The sequence below is a fragment of the Cinclus cinclus genome, chromosome 3 (assembly GCF_963662255.1).
Source record: "Cinclus cinclus chromosome 3, bCinCin1.1, whole genome shotgun sequence".
Classification (NCBI taxonomy): domain Eukaryota; kingdom Metazoa; phylum Chordata; class Aves; order Passeriformes; family Cinclidae; genus Cinclus; species Cinclus cinclus.
In genome coordinates this window covers 66,100,460-66,117,633 of record NC_085048.1, presented here as the reverse complement: position 1 = coordinate 66,117,633, position 17,174 = coordinate 66,100,460, and the positions used below count along the sequence as shown (strand labels likewise).

Genomic DNA, 17,174 nt, shown 5'->3' with positions numbered 1-17,174 from the left:
TCTTTCCATAGTTTACAAAGCTCATTGCACTTATCTATTAGCACACTTTGACAAGCTTCAGTGGGACCTGAATGTCCTGCTGCACTATAAAACTGGACTACAGCATTTAAAGATCAGAAAACATTAGAAAAACTTCCATATTGACAAAGAGAAGACTGCTAGGATTCTTGCAGGCACCATCACTTAAAGCTAATTAAAATACAGCTGAGCTGTTGAAAGCATTTAAGACTCTCTGATTATGTCCACATAAGAGGAGAAATATTACTGTTACCACCTTTCAGCCAGGTAGGTCACTCGTGAAGATCTTATACAGTGGTAGAATCCACAAACATGGGTTGTGTGGTGAAGTCAGTTCAACTAATTAAGTTACTTCAATTAATGAAGTTAGCACCACTTTTTAAAGGGTTAGCTTTTAATTTACATCATTTCAGTATTTCAGTTGGTGACTGTGAATAGCTGCAGTGCCACAGTGCATAGGGATAGTTCTTGAACTGGTCTTCCTGCTTCTCTGTAACAGGACCACTCTCAGGTCTACAGCTTCATGAGGGGCTTTCATCATCCACAACATCAGCTTAATTAACTCTTACTTTTTCTATATATCTATTCTTCTAGTTTTTCTACCATATCTCAGTTTTGCAGAAAAACCTACCTGTGGCCTCATACTAAAACCACAACAGTGATCTTAGAGGAAGATCACTGCCCTGTCCCTGATGTAGTAAAAGACTCCCTCAGTATGAAGTTACAGGAGGCTGCCAGACTGATCCAGCAGCTCCATGGCACCCAGGGGTTAGTCTCAGCCCACGAGATCACCTAAGTTAAATAGTAATCTGGGTAATTTACTAACCACCCATACAGAAACTGCCCTGGCTTACAGATAGATGAGACCAGAACAAGGGACCAGTTGCTTGTGTCAGTGAAAACAATCTTCCCTGTTCAGTCACAGTAAAATATCAATGGCCCCTGATGCTCACAAACACTTGTGTTCTTCCATTTTTTTGTTCCAAACCTTCTACCTCAAAGTAATTTCATTATATTATTTCAAGAGCAATTTATGTATGAAGAATACCAAAAAAATAATGAAAGCATTCCTTTCATGGCAGCAAAGGTATATTTTTGTATCAATAAACCAAAACTCCTCGCTCACTGTTGCAGCTCTTCCAGAAAAATAACACCATTCTGCACACATAACTGCACTACACCAGCAATCGCTGTATGCAGACTGCTGCATTATGGAAGGATGACACTCCATCAATCCATCCAAAATCATGCAGCTATGCTGGTACCTTTCCCAGCTTTGACAAGACAGATATCATCAGAACAGTGAAGACACCACACTGTCAAACTGATCTTTTTCCTCCATAGCATATGTATCAAAGCACTGATAACAGAAATTATATTTTCCTTTTGATCTGGAAACCACAGGGGTTTTCAGCCTCATGTAGGGGAAAAGAAACAAACAATGGGTATTTTCTCTGAACCTTGCTGCTTAACACATCACCTGCTCAACACACAAGACTGGAAAGAACAGGAATTTCCACAATCCAAACGACAGCTTTCACCTGCTGCTTACAATTTATTTTATTCTCCTTCGCCAGATACTGTGGAAGAGAAACAAAAAAAAGTATTGCACTTTACACATGGAAAAGAAAGATCAAAATGTGCTTCTTGTAGAGGCACAAAAACTGATCCTTTAGCAACCTTTTTTACACACGTTCATACTAAGTTTTAACTCAGATATAGAACACAATTAAATATATTTTTTTAAGAAAGTGCTTGTGGTTAAATTTTCTTTGTATTCAACTCATTTTCTGAAGAAATAAAAAGTTCTCATTCTGAGTGACCCCCAAGTGTGTCACAAATGTGATCCACTGTGATAACCTTCAACTCACACCTTTGATACACCAAACTCTACCCTAAGCAGCTACCAATGAACACAAGCTAGTGAGGGTCTAACTCAAGTAATTTCATAACTCTTCTATGAATTTTCCAGACAAATATTAAGTCATGTTAAAACTTCACTAGATAAATTACAGCTATCAAACACAGTTTTAAGTAATTTTTAAAGACTGGAACAATTTTCAAATGACTGGAGAACTAACAGGCCTAATAAATGAAAGACAAAAATACTTCGCTATATGTCTTTGTCTAATACAATATATGTGTCTAGGTAAACAAATTTATTATTCATGGGACTGCAAACTCTTCTAGGACTGTCTTACTTAATAAATATTTATACACTGCCTTGCACAAAAGGGCCTAATCCAGGTTAAACTCTAGCCAATACAATAATCTGGTATGCATACAAAATAATCTTATTCCCGTTTATCAAAGAAGAGTAGTACACTTTAAAAAAGAGAGAAAGACGCCAGATTTTTTTTTACTATTTTGTACTTATCAACGTAAAACACCTTTTTAAGCACACTTTTGCTGAGCCCCTGGAGATTGTTCCCAGGCTTCAAGGCTGTTAGACTTAAGAAGGCTCTTTTAGAAAGACAACCTACCATTCCCTTTGAAAAACAAATGCTTGTTCAACACACAAACCTGCAGTTTGAACCAGCCAAATGAACAGAAAGAAATCCAACTACAGAACCCAAGAGCTTTTTTTTTTTCCTATCATTCTCTCAGGAAATCCTAAAAAGAAGCAGGGGCAGACTTCACAATGATACTCTGGAGACAAAATGGGAATGGAATGACAAGTGCTGAATACCTTTTCTTAAGAAAAGTATCCAAGAAAGATTAGAGCAAAAAAGATTGACAAAGTGAAGCATGAACAAGAGGGCACTAACGCTTCAGCTATAAAGGATGGATCAGCATGCCTAGGCAAGGTAAATGGAGAGGATATGAATGATCAGATTTCCTCTTTTCCAGCTCACCTACAAATATGACAGGATGTCAGTAAAATGTTTGGAGGAAATAAATTCTGCATGGCACATATTTTTCAAAGAGTAAAGAAAAAATTAACAGAAATAACAAACAAAAAAAAACTATGAATGCTGTGAAAAGACAGGAGAGTACTGCAAAAAGAGATAGATGGCACAGCACACACAGGGAGGGGAGACTTCAGTTCTTCAGAGTTTAAGTACAAAATGAATTGACAAAAGATACAATTACAGACCACAGTATACAACTTAATATTTCTTTAATTGTGTACTTTCCCCCCAATGTATAGGTGAAACAGTTCATTTTTTTTCTACCTGGGAAAATCAGGCTTAGCTGCATTTCTAGCCTTCAGTGAAAAACAGAAATAGTTTTCCACAACCCAAACAACTTCAAGAAAAGAAATTACTTATCTATATGTACATGTCATTCACAGCTTCTGAAGCATCAGATCAGTAACTAATATCTGTAGCATAGTTAAATTTTGAAACTTACTGTATTTTTTTAGCTTCATTTGCCTTCTTAAAAAAGACATTCTGAGAACACATTGATAAATGGATGGCTAAGCAAGAGATTTTTACACACAGTGCTATTTCCTTTGAAAAATGCATTCTAAAGCCCTAGCTTTGACAGTCTCAAGAGTTACTCCCTAAACATATTTATGCTTGGTCTTTCTACAAGTCACTTATGAAAACACCTTATAACAGGAAAGTATATTCTTGAACAATAAAGACAGGCTGAAGCAAATAAAATTAAAAGGTTGCTCTTAAAGAGTATTTCCCATCTGCCAACGATTTCTTACCCATTTCTACTAGCATTATGGACAAAATAGAGGGTGTACCAGGCAAATACTTATTTCAAGACTCAAAAAACTCCACAAAATATTCAGTCTGCAATAAATCTATATTAAAAATCAAGTAATTTCAGGCTTACTAAAACAATTTGATACTACCATGCCTCACCTTCACAAATGTATCAGTTTGATCTGGGAGTACATCACATGTACTGTGGGCATGTAACAGCCCACAGAGACGGGACTGAATTAAACTACCAGCATGTAACCAACATGTAAGTCACATTATCTAAAGAAACTGCAGCTATACACGATGTAACAATAAAATAATGTTTTTGATAGTGTATTTTGAGACAAACACGCATATCTTACACACTTGTGTAACTCCTCCCTTACTCATGCCTATTCTTGCCCCATGCTACTTCACACACTGTCAGTCTGGGCACTCCTGTTGAATCAGACCCACACAAACACAAAAGCAGGCACAGCTCAAGAGGCTCTGTAATGAGAGGAAGCAACAATATCACCAAACTCCATTTTTTTCAATTTTTCATCTTCTTAAGAACCTATTTTAATGAGATTTTTGTTCAGGGTGCTGTCCCAGAAACAGCAAAAGTAATATAGTCCTGTTTCCCACAGATTCTCTCTCTGTCTCAGCCATGCCCCTGTGTTCCAATTAGTTACATTCCACCTCTATCCCAGAAGCCTATTATCTTACCACTCTCTTCCAAGCACTGGCCACAATATACTTAACCTCTCACGTCCTCTAACTACTGACTAAAGAAAAGAGTAGAGCACTTCAGACCTGGTTCTTACCCCACAGACAACTGGCAGCTAAGTACAGATAACTGCTAAATTCATGCAAAACTTTCCTCTAAAGAGATGATCTTAATGAAACCATCAACTTTAACAAGTTTAACCTTTGTTTAAAATTAGCATAATGTGAAATCTTTCACACCTTGACCCTTAGCTAATTTCTCTGCTTAAATTTTGAGGAGCTCAAAATTTACTAAGACACAAGATTAAATGAAGAGATTGCTCAAGATTTGTGACTTTAGAAAAGCCAATTAAAGGCAGTTTATACACTACACAAATATAGAAAGCCAGCAACTATTTCTTAAAAAAAACTACAGAAAATAGGTGCATCTCAACATTTTATCCACAAGAGAACAGCTGATTCTCCCAAATGCAAAGAACTCCTAAAATGCAAAAATTTATTTTCTAGCAAGAAATTGCATTTATGTGTTTTGTTTGTCCTTTGAATAATTATTTGCATGCTCTGATAATTTTCAAGTGCATTTTAAAGGACATATAAAATCTTACAGATAAAAGGATTCTACCAATTTTGCAAAAACTGGCAGCTTTGTAGAAAAAAGTAACTTGAATTCATGCTTTCAATGAGAGTAAAAGCAGGTGGAATTCTGCCTTCTCTATTGGCAGCCCCAGAAGACCAGCCAGCACCACATAGCACCACATTTGATTAACTTTGGAACAAGCATAAAATACATTGCATTTAAGTGGTAATCTACCTTTAGTTAATAATCAAAGCACTGAGCATATATAGTGGCTTTGTCCTATTTTTGACAAATTCTAGCAAACCTAACAATATCATGACTAATAGGTGTAACAGTCCCAGTTACTTGGGTGACCACTTTTTAAAAACCTTATATATACAATCTACAGTTTTCTTCTGCCATGGAGAATTCCTAATACTGTTTTTTTTAAACAAACACACAACAAAAAAAAAGCTAATGATTTTTTAAACAATGAAGGAGGCACAAGGTTTAAATCCATGCTGAAACATATATTTTTTAATAATGGAAAAATTAAATTCCCTTCATAGTACAACCAGGATCTGAAGGAGTTTTAAACCACTCATCTTTAAAGACAGCAAAATCTGATCTTCATCTGTGCTTAGAATAGGAAAGAGCTACACATTTTGTTGCCACAAAAATTGATTCCACATAGCGTTTTTCTAAGAGTAGAATGCATATTTCAAACAACCAAAAAAAGCATTTTTCTAGTAAAATTCTCTGACTATTTAGCACATTACCAAATTATGCCTGACTTCTCGCAACCCGCAAAAAAATTTAAAGTTTGAAAAATATTAACTATTTAACTACACCTTAACTGCACCTATGACAACAAGAATATCCCAAGTGATGTCCGTTCATTCAGCAACAGTCATGCTCCAAGAACATCAGGATACTACACACAAAGATCTTTTAATTTATATCAATCTATTTCACTTGGTTTCACTAGAATCCAATTCCTACAAATTAAGGAACACCACCTAAAGGCAGTGTAACAGAAACCAGAAAACTCAGTAAATATCTGTATAGCATTTGCAGTCATTTTTTGATTGAGAATCAAGATCAATTCAATAAATATAAAACCCCAATTTTATTATGATTAGGCTAAAGGCCTACAAAAACTTCTGTCAGGGAAAACATCAATATTATGTCCAGGATTTTTTGGTAAGCCTTCCTAAGAGAGAGTGAAACTGAAACAACTATTATACTGAAAAACTCCTGACGACATTGAAGAGTTTATAAAAATATATTATCCAATTGTACATCTGACAGCTTTCTTGCTTTCACAGTTGCATTTAAATACATGGAACCCAAACCAGACCAGGCTGCTAAGCAGGGCTCAAGATGCCTTAGAGCATCCAGCCACATTTCTCCTCTTTGAAACAGAAAGCACACACTTGCCCAATTGAGATAACCTACTACACCAATGAGGTGAGAAAAACACAACTTGAATCACTGTATACGTTTGTGGTAAAAAAGTTACCTTTCATGTCAAACATTTAAATATTTGAGTTTTCAATACAGCTTTTAAAAAATCCAGTTCTGAATCACTGGAATTTTTGTTCTGTTTTCTGTAAAAGCACAAACAGTAACATCGTTCAGCATTCCGCTTGCAGCGGTTCAGATCCCGCAGTCCTTAATTTACAGTCATTTCATAAACTTGAGGTCACGTCTGACCAACTTATTTCTTCCAGTGTTTCCAGTCATGGAGATCATGATAAGGAGGCAGCACTTGCAACAGGATGGATAGCAACACAGTTTTATGTTTCAAAGTACATGCTCGCAAAAAGAAATAGTTTGCCAATAGCTGTTTAAGCTGCCTAGCAAAAAAGAAAAAAAAAAAATTCTGCTGAGAATAATCTCTTCAACAGATGACAGGTTTAATTCCACAGTTACCTATAACACCAAAAACCATTACAAAACAACACAAGACCTCTGCCTTCAAAGCAATGCCATGATGCAGAAAAACACTATCTTCTTCTGTCGCTGCTGGAAAAGAGAAGTTTCTATCTACTGTCATAGGAAGAGTGCCCATTTTCAAGAATTCTGCTATTGTATCAGCAGATACAAAGGAAGAGAGAAGAACCCTTTGACTTCTCTTATATTGAGAAAGATAATGGTTTGCATTTCACGAAGTCTTGACAAGCTGGCATAAGCAAGGGTAGCATAGCACAGCATAGCAAGATGGCACTGCCCCCACATGTAATGATAGGGATGCTGCTTTATCAAGTATCTCTTAAACGCAAAATTCGGATGACCCAGACTGAATACTTCTCCCAGCCACCTTCCTTACCTCTTCCCCTTCGCAGGCTCTCTCCAACGTGAAGCAACTTGACAAAAACCATCCAGATCTTCTCAGTTTTTACAAGAAATTGAGACTCAACTGAGGGTTCATTCTGCTGCACCACAAACCAAGGTACTATCTACAGTTAAGTTAAGCATCCCCAAGTTTAACATGTGGATCACAGTCACAGTTGACTGAGATTTTCATATAAAATGGAGAGTAGAACTCGCTAAAGCTGATGACATGTCTCTCTTAATGTGTCAGTGGAACTTCCCTCTTGCCAAAAGCAGGTATCAGAATTCTGGGGTTTGACAAATCCCAATTACAGCAGTACAGGTAAGAACAAACAACCGAAATATGCATGTGAAACACAAATGCCTAATTATCTGCAAATCAATAGTTAAGCTGAAAATTATTACAGATTTCAGCCAATTGTGAATATAATGCCATTGCTACAGCATCGCTAGCCCTCCTTATAAAGCAGTGCATGAAAAATACCATTTTGGTGGGTAAAATCATGACACGAACTAATTTCAACAGTCTAAGAGAAAGACTCTATCTGATTTATGCTGATGTTTAGAAGGAATATGTTATAGTATTGAAAATTACTTGTAGCACCATTTTCAGCGATCTACAGGTGAACTTCAGGAACTGCTTTATCAAGTCTGTATCAGATATCCTAAACTTACGACTAGAAAACCACACCTGAAACCCAGTCCTTACTAAGAGGCATCCCTTTGGAAATTCCTTTTCCATGTATGTGCTTCCCGTCATTAATACAGAAACACCCACAGTTCTTGGGAACAAACCAGGCCCTGCCGAGCCACCAGACACAGCACAAAGAACACCAGGTTTCTGTTCTGAAGGCCTTGCCTACATCTAACAGGACTGAGCACTCAGACTTTTCATACGAGCCTTCCAATGAATGAGACAGAGTACTACACACCTCCGCAAAGCGTTCCCACGTCTCTCAGAGGGACAAAACAGAAAAAGGGAAGAAAATGAGAAACTATGCATCTCCACTCTTCAAAACCCCTTATCAGAACCATGCCAAGAATTTCTACTCGACAATTAAACTGACACGAATAATGGAAACCAACGTCCCAAATATACTATATATGGAATCAAGCCCAGCCAGCCCCCGCAAAGACACGGGGCACCAAGATCTCACACCTCAGACGCTCGGGCACTCATCCTCAAATGGCGGAATCTCGCCCAGCGAACTCACACCTGTCACCTGCCAGGCGCCGGGCCAGCGCCTCCCTCCCTCCCTCTCTCTCTCCCTGTCCCTCTCCCCCTCCCTCCCTCCCGCAGCCAGGCGATCCCGCTGGCAGCTCCCGCCCCTCCCCGAGCAGCCGCAGCCCCCCGATCCCTCCCCGCGTCGGGAAGCTCCAGCGATTCGCGAAGGAAAATAAGTTTCCATCTCTCGCTGAACGCCCCGCTGCGCGGAGGCTTCCCGTCCTTTCCCGTTCCCACTCTCCCACCCCGCCCCAGCACGCCGGTACCACCGGGGTGCCGGGGCTGCTCCCTCCCCTCGCACAGGCCTTCCCGGTCTTCCTCACCCTGGCACAGCCCAGGGCGCGCTGAGCGGCCGCAGAAGCCCCGGGCCCCCCGCCCCGGCAGGCCCCCGCGCCTCTCCCTGCAGCCCCCCGGGGATGGGACCAGGAAACCGGCCCGGGGAGCCGCCGCCGGGCCCGCCTCGGCGGGGTCAGCCTTACCCTGCTGCCGCTTCTTCTTCTTCTTCTCCTCCTCCTCCTCCTCCGCCGCCGCCTCCCCCACCACCACGGCAGCAGCCGCCGCCACTACCGCCACCACTACCGCCACCAGCGCCGCCGCCGCCTCCGCCCGGCAGGGGGGACCCCGCCGACCCGACCCTCTCCGCAGCCTCCCGCCGCCGCCGTTCCGCTCCGCGGGGGGAGGAGGCGGAGGAGGAAGGAGGAGTAGGAGGAAGGAGGGCAGGGGGGTCCGTGCTGCCGCGGCGGCGGGCGGGGGTAGGGTGTGGTGGGGGTTTGTGAGGGTGTGCGTGCGGTGGCTGTGGCGGCGCCGCTCCCGCTCAGCCGGAGCCGCCGCTGGGGCCGCGCGCCGCTCCCGGCCCCCTCCCCCCGCGCTCGCTGCGCTCCGAATCAAAATAGAGCGACAATATGGCGGCGGCGGCCCCAGCATCGCGAGAGCGCGCCGCGAGCGCTAACGGGGATGCGCCGCGCGCCAATGGGCGCCGGGGCGGGGGCGGCGCGGGCGGTGCTTCCGCCGGCTCCGCCCTCAGGGCGGGGCGGGAGCGGGAGCGGGAGCGGGCTGCCGCCTCAGCGCTCCAGGGACCCCGGGATGCACGGCAACTTACGGTGGCCCTTTCCTGCGCTGCCACCGCTGCTCCGCCTGGCCCGGCGCCAGAGGAGGGAGAGGGGGAAGCGGCGGTGGCGGGAAGGTGGGCTGCCCTCCTGGAAAACGAGCAGGGTCTTAAAAGGCTGGGGAAAGAAGGGCAGCATCTGCAAGGAAAAAAAAAAAAAAAAGCCTAAGAAGATTAATATTAATTAAGTGTTCCCCCCCCCCGCCCCGTCTATTACCAAAAAGGTTGTTTCGAGGGAATTGCCAGACGCTTTCTGTCAGAAATAGGAGCGCTCACTCCACACAGACTACGTGATTTCCATCATCCCTCTGAGGTAGAGCTCTGACTAATCATCTCCCCAAAATGCCGCCAGGCAAACAGGGCCCGGTATGCTGGTGAATCCCTCTTCCCCTCTCAGCTCCACCAACACCCAGGCATCTTTAATTTTAGTGGTGTATCCAAGTAGGTCTTTGTATTTCTGTAATTTGAGAAGTTTCAGTTTCAATGAAAAGACAACTTTCTCATGATACTGTAAAATCATCCAGTAAATCAATTGAGTTTCGGGATTGTGATACATTACACTATCTACTCCTTATTTTTCCTGTATTTGCTTTCTTCCTACATCTCTTGAATCCTCCTTCTTCCTCCCTGCAGTGAGCAGGTGCTGCTCATGTTGTCTAACAATAGTCCATCCATCCATTCTTGTATGATCTTGCTCTGAAAAATACAGTCAGAGACAGAAATAATTTTAAAGTAATCTTTATCATCTATAGCAGAGGGAAACTGCCTGAAACCCTGCAACCTAGAATGGGACCTGGCTAGGAATGGGATGAGCTGAAGCTTTCAGCTTTTCCCATACAGTGGGACTGGGCTGGAATCTGTAGAGAGAAAGATTTTCTCCACCACCTTAACTCCCAGAGGCAGCAGTGTTTTCCAGCACATGCCAATGTGTGAAAAGTACTACAAAATGGCCAGGCCATAATTATCTCAAACCTCAAAACTATCCCTTGCGCTATTCATTTCAGTGGTATGACAAGAGCCTTGCATTTTCTTTGCAAGACCTTAGCTGTTAGACTGGCCAATTAACAACTGCAACACTGAATGGCATGAACTAATAAAAAATCTAGTGTGCTGTAGACAGGAACTAAATTACTCATGACAATTTAAGCTAAGTGTTCCGTTACAAGAAATAAAGTCAACCTGGTCACTGAAACAATGGAGATTTGCAGAAATTATTGGAAACGCACTTCCCAAATGAAAGCATTAACAAGTGAAAAAAATCCCTCTCAACTACATTTAGTTAAAGCTGTCAGAATCCCAAAGGGTCTACAAGGACTGACTGCTTGGAGCAGGCAGTGAGAGAGAGAATACCAAGGAGTCTAATAGTGAGTTGTTATGCTGTGAGGGGGGAAAAAATAGAAAAAAAGGGGAAGAGGAAGGCAGCTTTTTTCCTTCACAAAATGGAAATATAAGGGTGGGGGCATGTGTGTATATGTATGTATGTGTATTCCAGTAAGAATCAGTTATTTTCATAAACTGTAACAGAGAAGTGTGCAGTTCTTTTCTACATCAGCAGCATGGAGAATGAAATGCATTTGTCCAAACCTTATTACTCAGCCTATCTTGTGTCAAGCTTATACAGGGTTGAGAGTCACTGAAATTTGTTTGTTTGTTGTAAACAAAATAGTATTTCTCCAAACTGAGACAGAAATTATTACGGTCCATTACAAAAATGGGTAATGGGGCACCTAGAAAGAAGATGCAGTGGGAACATCAGGTCACAGCTGTACCTGGGGTTGCCCCACTCTAAGTGTCCAGGTACATTAATCAAACCTTTCTCTTTTGCCACCTGTGCTGTAGACAATTCATGGTCTGCCTGGTCATTGCTCAAGCACCCTGCTCTTCAGCTCTTCCAGCAGAAGAACTGTTTCAACTTCGTTAAGCCATTCCTGACCTTTCAGACAGATAGGATAATGTACTTACATTAATATGTTTTGTGTGCAAGAAACTCAGTTTATTTTGCTAAGTTTAATACCAAGTTAAATATTTGACCCTTTTGCCTACAGTTACTAAAATAGGGATTTATCCCAGGAAAGTGAGACCACTTCTCACTGTGCTATCAGCAGAATTTACTGCAATGCTTAAGCACTGGGATCATGTAAGTGAGTTGCACTGTCCCTCCTCTCTTTTTCCAGGCTCCCAGGCTCCCAGGCTCCCCACCACATCTATGTCTGAGCCCATTGCTGAAGTAGCTCTTCTCTCCTCCTATAGCAGCTAATTTTGAATCAGTTTTTAGCACATTTACAAAATCAAAGAACAACTATTTAGGAAATTAGGTTCTTGTAGTGGGAGTCAGAAATGAAATGTTTTCCTGTGTATCTGAAACAAGAACTAGGCAGATCTAGCTAATAGAGCATTCTGTGTGTAACTCTTACTGTGGTGCAAATCAAAGTTAAGTCACCAGTGAGGCACAGGCCTTGCTTCTTTCCCTGAAGATTTTAGAGATTTCCTCTTTTTGCCATAGGCGATGAGAGGTCATGTTTTTTAAACCTTCATCAGACTGTTTATATTTTTCCTTGCCAGAAAACAAAATTTTGAATAGGTTTGGAGAATTATTCTAAACATCTTGTACAGAAAAGCTATTTCTACAAAGTACAGTCAATTTCATCAACTTGCTACTGACAATTCTGATGCTGAAATTTCCTAAGAATGCTCTTTTAGAAAAGGTAAGAGGAGGAATCTAGTTAAAATCCACAACTGCATCATTATTTCTGAAACTGAGTTTAAAAGTCATCTTCCACAGCAGAAGGTAGCATTGACAGCTTTAAAGACACTTTTCCATTGAACATTCAGCTGGAAATTTTTTTTTTCATTCTTCTAGAAAGAAGATCTGTCAGTCCTCCTTTTGGAAGGGTGACAAAAACAGAAGTAGCATTCACTGGCCAAGGACAGTCTGGCAAGTTCCTAGCCTGAGGTTGCAACCACAGCTTCTCCTATAAAAACAATTAGAATTTGAATTAATAACATGACAAGGAAACACAGAAATTCACCTTATTTCACAAGGAATTTCATGCACTGTCCTTCTCCCAATTCCATGTGGAAGTTACTAGCTGTTGTGCTCTGATGTTTTTCTTTGCAATCTGCAGAACACAAACAGCTCCTGGTATTACTGTTGGGACTAGCCTCTTTTCCAGGTTGCTGCCATCCTTTCTTCAAGATAGCACCAGCTTTTTCACTTCCTAACAGCTCATCTATTTGGGAGTGGAGCGCAAACATGACATTTGTGATAAGGACGTGATTAAGAGGTGCCTTAGTGGTTCATGAGTTCTAGCAGCTTCACAAGATTTAGATAAGGCCTTTGCTGAAGGAAAATCCATTGAGGTTTTGAGGACAGCCTGCCTACCCAGGCTTTTCAGTTGTAAAACCATAGGGACTTGTGTTTCAGTGGAGCACTACTGTATTTTATGTACTAAAATGACGGAAATAGCATGTTTTGAGACTTGGTAAGACTTTTTAAAATGCATTAAAACCCCCACACTTGATTATATTGATTGTGAGCATCTTAGGAGAACGTTTACACTTGAAGGAAAGCATCTTTGTCTACCCAAAGCAGTTCTGAGGGTATTTTTTCAATAATTGTTTTAAAACTAGGAAAGACAGTCATATTAAAACAGTCTTTTGACTGAGTAGGGAAAAGTGCATCCTTGACACATCTTTCAGTGCTCTGAATAAGAGAATTAAAAATGTGCGAATAAAAACTTCATATGTTCATATGACATACAGTTGGGTCAATAGCTACCAGGGAGATAAATTTAGTATTACTTATTGCTACCATAAACCTTTTTTATTAAACTGTTGAATGATAATTCAATGACATAAAATATAAAAAGCCAAGACTATTTGAGGCTTCAAAATACTTCAGGAGAAACACAGATTATGTTTCTTCCCAAATCCACTGTTTCCTATGTTTTGTGGGAAATGGAGTAGAAAGTAATGACAAAACTTTATTTCCACTTTTGTTAAGATTTATATAATACTGGTATATATTTCCTACATGTCCCTAGGGTTTTGATCAGCAAGACAACTTTAGTCTCTTGCTAAAGTCCATCTTTATTCAAATACCTTTCAATCACTCGCTTAAACTTTATGCTGTGTTGAAACCTGAGACAAAGAATGGATTTAAGTGTTTCTGGACAGGTATAACTTGTTGAGTTGAGACAGGAAACCTACCTTGGAGTCCAAACAAATGACTTGCCTGTTCCAGATACAAATCAGGCATGAATGTTTTCATAGTAAAAACCCTTGCAGAATGTCTTACAGCTCTTTCTTTCTGTTGCTACTGATTTTAACCTCTTATGTCTCACTGACTTCAGCCAAATCTCTTCCCTTTACATATTTTGTAAATGTGAGAAGTGAGAGTGCAAACTGCAAGATACTTAATCTTATTATATATGTTAACGCACAAGGTACAATAGTTATATTGTGTTTAAATTTCCGTAAATGTTCAGGAGGCTGTTTGTAGGTGGCTAGTATATTTTAAAAAATAACCCAAAGCACTCTCTAAACCTAAATGTTTCATGGTATTAGATTTCTCCATCTTCTTTTGGCCCTCTGCCCCACCACTGTAATTACCTTAACTTATCACCCAATAATAAAACTCTCTGAACAAATCCTGTGCCTGCTATTAAGGAAAATTAAAGCTTAGTACAAATTCTCCACATTCTTTCTTCTTTTCAGCTCCAGTACTTGATAGCTTGCATGGTACAAATGAAACACACAATGCCTTTAAGCCACCCCACCTCAAAAAAAAAAAAAAAAAAAGGCAACTCAGAGCTTTCTAATGCTGATAAGTATTAGACAAAGTCAATTTTGAAGAAGAGGGTACTGGATCCCCCTTTTGAGTGGAAAACTCACTGGTGTAACAAAACAATCAATCATGTGAGTTTATATACACAGTGTACCAGCTTGTCTCCTGGATCTCATGCAAGACTTTGTAAGGAGAAGGCAGCTGTGTCCTAGGTCTGTGAGACTGCCAGCAGAAGTGAAAATTGTGGGAATACATTTCTCTATGTAACCAGTTGTCCTCTAGCTACTGCATCAGAATCCTCAAGTTCCTGTTCTATTTGCGTGACTTTCGAGTTCCAAATTGAGCTGTCTTTCAGTCATAATCTCCCGTGGTTTTCTCCCTTTCTGTGGGAAAAAATGACTTGTGTGCACTGACAGTTAAAAATGTTTCAGTATTACAGAACAAAATACTAAGAAATACTAAATTTCCAAATCATCGGCTCACTAGCATGAAGAAAGGTCATCTCTTTTCCGATATAAAATTCTTGATACAGAAAAGAACATGATCATTTGTGAAAATAATCAACTATCACTGCAGCTGTTTTCAGCTACTGCATTGCCACATAAAGGAAGAAGAGGAAATTGTGGGATATTTGTTAGGAGATGCATGATGTGCATATTTAAAGGAGTGCATTCATGCCCAAAAATTTTTGTGTTCACTTGTTGGCACTTTTTTCATCTCAAGGTCTTCTGATAAATAACAAAATACCTCAAAACTCCACAAAACTCCGTTCTTCCTTCAGGAGAGCATCCATTCTGCAAAACACACAAAACCCTCTAGATCATAACCCAGAAAATATAACTCCAGCTAAGCCAAACACAAATTTGTACTTAGATTTAGGCATAGGAAAGTTTTGTTGGCTTTATTCAACTCACTTAAAATTAAGCATATGTTTTAACACTTTACTGGATGAGGGCCTATATCAGCAAAATAAATTTCTTGGGAAGAAGTAATAAAAATGTAGCTTGCAGTGAGGGACAGCAGAGCCATTCACAGTTATAGAAGCTTTAAAACACTAGCTGGTATTTATATATTTAGAAAAGAAATCAGGCGTGAAACAAAACATTTTAGGTAGCAAGCTAATTAGTCTGCTACAGAAGCACTTTTAAAAAAAATTTAATTTGAAGAAAAAACAGGTTTTTTGCATCCTTGCACCCCTAAAAGCAGATTGATTTGCACATCAAGGAAAAAAGCAATTCTTTCAAAAGCAATTTTCCCACTGTTTAGTAACAGCCTAGCTTTTTCCAGATAGACCATTGCATTCCCTGGAGAAGAGGACAGACAGGAGGCCAAGCTTTTTAAACACAGTTTCATTACACACATGCACCCGAATTTGCTCATTCAAGTTCACATAATTGCATATATACTATAAATTTCAGTCAACTAATTCTCTTGTATGCATTGTGCATTAATGTGTATTTATTTTTAATACTACGAACCACTTTGAATATTTGATTTTGTAGGTCTATCCTTTAAAGAGAACTTACATCATTCTCAAAACCAGAAAGAATACAATTCTACCAGACTGTGTCCACGTTCATTTTAATTTTTCCAGCAAAACCTTTCTGTTGCTAACAACAGTGGGGCAAAGTATGAGTTCTGGTGTAGCTATGGCCCCTTTGGCATTGAAAGCACAGGGTTATCTGTCATCATTCAAAGCTGTTCTGTCTTGTGTGAAAGGCCACACACCCTTCAGGAAACACAGACCAGGGAAGGGCAGTGCTGGAGTTGCCCTCTATGCAACAAGGCAACACTTGGATTGAATCGAGCTCTGTCTTGGGTGGATGATGAGCAAGTCAAGGGTTTATAGGATGGGTTTAAAGAGCAGACTGGTAAGGGTGACACTATGTGGGTGTTTGCTGCAGGCCATCTGATCCTGGGGAGGAAGTAGATGAGGTCTTTTACAGACATTTGGAAGCAGCCACAAAGTCACAGGCATTGGTTCTTGTGGGGGACTTCAAACACCCTGACATCTGCTGGAGGAACAACATGGCAAAGCGCAAACAGTCCAGGAGGTTTCTGGAAAGTGTAGGCCACAACTTCCTGACACAGGTGGTGGAGGAAAAAACGAGTAATGGTGAGCTGTTCAACCATGTACTGACAAACAGGGAAGGCTTTGTTGCAGATATGAGGGTTGGGGGCAGCCTTTACTACAGCAGCCATGAGATTCAGTATCTTGCATGGAGGAGGGAGGGCAGCAAGTAGGAATGCAACCATGCCCTTCAGGAGAGCTAATTTGCAGCTATCTTCTTGAAGAATCCCATGGGAACCGGCCCTGCAGGGAAGATAGTTCCAAGAGAGCTAGTCAATATTTAAGCTCAAGAACAGTGTATCCCCCCTAAGAGCAAGGATCGTATAATTGTGCAGGTTGGAAAAGACCTCTTGGATCATTGAGTCCAACAATCACTCGCAAGTCCAGCATTAAACCTTGTTCATAAGCACCAGATCTACACATTGTTTTGAACTTCAAGGGACAGTGATTCTATCACTTTCATGGGCAGCCTGTTCAAATCCTTGATGATCCTTTCACTGAAGAAATCTTTCCATAATATCTAATTTTAAACCTCCACTGCTGCAGCTTGAAGCCATCTCCTCTTATCCTATCACTTGTTAGCTAGGAGAAGAGATCAATGCCCATCTGTCTATAGCCTCATCCAAAGTAGTTGTAAAGTGTGATAAATGTCCATTTCTCCAGACTAAACAACCCCAGCTCCCTCAGCTACTCCTCACAGGACTTG

General features: G+C 40.8%; 1 protein-coding gene across 1 annotated transcript in view; it reads right to left on the bottom strand.

Moving 5' to 3' along the window:
* Positions 1-9,002, bottom strand: part of TAB2 (TGF-beta activated kinase 1 (MAP3K7) binding protein 2) — a 56,122-nt gene extending 47,120 nt beyond the window's left edge. The window contains exon 1 of the mRNA XM_062489004.1: positions 8,986-9,002. The gene's annotated coding sequence lies outside the window, so the exon portion shown is untranslated. The remainder of the gene's footprint in view (positions 1-8,985) is intronic.
* Between the last annotated feature and the right edge of the window lie 8,172 nt (positions 9,003-17,174).